The sequence below is a fragment of the Schistocerca nitens genome, chromosome 10 (genome assembly GCF_023898315.1).
Source record: "Schistocerca nitens isolate TAMUIC-IGC-003100 chromosome 10, iqSchNite1.1, whole genome shotgun sequence".
Lineage (NCBI taxonomy): Eukaryota > Metazoa > Arthropoda > Insecta > Orthoptera > Acrididae > Schistocerca > Schistocerca nitens.
The window spans coordinates 23,280,309-23,283,440 of NC_064623.1; positions in this window are offsets into that span (position 1 = coordinate 23,280,309).

Below are 3,132 nucleotides of genomic sequence, written 5' to 3' on the forward strand. Positions count from 1 at the left end.
AAACAGTGCGTCGCCGGCAGAAATGCATAACACAGGTCTTGGCAGCCGAAAACTGAAAGCCATGCGCTACAGCCCAAGACTGCGTCTTGCGGATAGCACCCTGCAGCTAACGTTCCGCAGCTGCAATGCCAATTGAGGTATAGTAAAGGCAGAAGTCTACAGCATACAACGACGCTGAGGCAGAATTTCCCACCACTGCAGCGAGGCCGTTTATTGCAATTAAAAAAAGGCAGACACTGAGGACAGATCTCTGTGGTACCCAGTTCTCCTGGACTCGGGAGGAACTATGGGAGGCCACGACTTGCACGCGGAAGGTACGATACGACAGAAAATTTCGGATCAAGATCGCCAGAGGGCCCCGAAGACCCCATCCACGAAGCGTAGAAAGGATGTGAAGACGCCATGTCGTATCGTACGCCTTCCGCATGTCGAATAAGACAGTGACCAGGTGCTGACGCCGGGCAAAGGCAGTACAGATGGCCGACTCCAGGATCACCAGATTTTCGGCGGCGGAGCGGCCTTTACAGAACCCACCCTGAGACGGAGCCAGAAGGCCCCGAGACTCCAGAACCCAATTCAAGTGCCGGCTCACCATCCGTTCAAGCAACTTGCAAAGAACGTTGGTGAGGCTAATGGGACGGTAACTGTCCACCTCCAAAGGGTTCTTGCCAGGTTTCAGAATGGGAATAACAATACTTTCCCGCCATTGCGACCCAGAGACGGTTGTAAAGGTCGAGGAGCCGTCGCTGGCAGTCCACTGAAAGGCGTTTCAGCATCTGATGGTGGATGCAATCTGGCCCAGGAGCGGTATCAGGGCAAGCGGCTAGGGCACTGCGAAATTCGCACTCACTGAATGGAAAATTGTACGATTCTGGAAGGTGGGTGCGAAAGGAAAGTCTCCGACGTTCCATCCGCTCTTTAATGGAGCGGAAGGCCAGGGGGAAATTCGCAGAAGCGGAACTCAGAGCAAAATGCTCTGCCAAGCGGTTTGCAATGATGTCAGAGTCAATAGAATCTGCTCCATTGAGTGAGAGCGCTGGGACGCTGACAGGGGTTCGAAAGCCATAGTGGCGTCGAATCTTGGCCCAGACCTGCGATGGAGAGACATGGAGGCCAATGGTGGAAACATACCGCTCCCAGCACTCCTGCTTGCGTTGGTGGATAAGGCGGCGGGCCCGCGCACGCAGCCGATTGAAGGCGATGAGGTGTTCTGTGGAGGGATGTCGCTTGTGACGCTGGTGCGCCCGCTGGCGATCTTTAATCGCTTCAGCGATCTCAGGCGACCACCAAGGCACAGTCCGCCCCAAGAAGAACGGGGAATGTCAGATTCTGCGGCAGTAACGATGCTGGTGGTGACTGAGTGAACCACCGCATCAATGTCGTCATTAGAGAGAGGCTCAATAGCGGCAATGGAGGAGAACAAGTCCCAGTCAGCCTTATTCATAGCCCATCTGCTGGGGCGCCCAGAAGAGTGACGCTGTTTCCGTGACAGACAGATCGGAAAGTGGTCACTACCACACAGGTTGTCATGCACACTCCATTGGACAGACGGTAAGAGGCTAGGGCTGCAGATCGAAAGGTCAATGGCGGAGTATGTGCCATGCGCCATACTGAAGTGTGTGAAGACACCATCATTTAAAATCGAAAGATCGAGCTGCGCCAATAAATGCTCAATGGTGGCGCCTCGACCTGTTGCCACTGACCCACCCCACAGAGGGTTATGGGCGTTGAAGCGGCCCAGTAACAGTTAAGGTGGCGGCAATTGGGCTTTCAGCGCAGCCAGGACATGCTGCGCGACATCACCATCCGGTGGAAGGTAAAGACAGCAGACGGTAACAGCCTGTGGCGTCCACACCCGAACAGCGACAGCCTCTAAAGCTGTTTGTAGAGGTACAGACTCTCTGTGAAGAGAGTTAAGGACATATATGCAGACGCCACCAGACACCCTTTCATAAGCTCCCCGGTTCTTATAATAAGCCCGATAGCCACAGAGGGCGGGGGTTCGCATTGCTAGAAACCAAGTTTCCTGAATAGCATTGCAGAAGAAAGGGTGAAGGCTGATAAGGGAGCTCAGCTAGATGGTGGAAGAAACCGCTGCAGTTCCACTGAAGGATGGTATTGTCCATGGCTGAGAAAGGCATGAAGGGACTGGGAAGGCAATTTACGCCACTCGTTCACTCGCTGCCACTGATTCAGTACCCGCGCGTGTGACGTCCATGGCGTCTGAGGGACCAGCGAGATCAGGGTATTCAGCAGACGCCAGAATCTCGACCTTGTCCTCAGACGCTGAGCTTGTAGGAAGCAGTGGGACGGGTGCGACCGCAATGTCGGCATCCTTGGGTACCTTTTTCTGTTTCGGCTTATCCCGTTGTGCCTTCGTTGGTTTAGGCTGGGAGGGCTTCACTGGGTCAGGGACTGAGGACGACAGTGAGGCCCTACGACCAGGGACCGGTGGTTGTTTGAACCACTTGCAGGTGTCCACTTTTGTACCGGTCAGAACTTGCGAAGGGAGGTCCCCAAGGGACCCCTTCCTGGCGAGAGGAGCCGAAGAAGTGTTACACTTCTCCGGCTGGGAAGGGGGAACTGACGTCCCCGATGGTTGGGGGGGGGGGGGGGGGGCGTTGCTCCTGAAGTAGAAGGAGCAGGAGCAACAGGGAATTTAGTGCCCCCACCATCAATGGGGCAGGAGTGGTCCTTCGACTCTGAGAGCTGACTGGAGCTGATGGAACTCTAGCAGGAGTGACAGTTGCTGCATAAGAAGATGTCAAAAAAATGGTTCAAATGGCGCTGAGCACTATGGGACTCAACATCTTAGGTCATAAGTCCCCTAGAACTTAGAACTACTTAAACATAACTAACCTAAGGACATCACACACACCCATGCCCGAGGCAGGATTCGAACCTGCGACCGTAGCAGTCCCGCGGTTCCGGACTGCAGTGCCAGAACCGCTAGACCACCGCGGCCGGCTAAGAAGATGTCATACGCACTGGATGAAGCCGATCATATTTCAGCTTAGCCTCAGTGTACGTCAGTCAGTCCAGGGTCTTGATTTCCATGATTTTCCGTTCCTTCCGCAGAATTAGACAGTCCGCGAGCAAGGCGGATGGTGCTCTCCACAGTTGACACAGGTG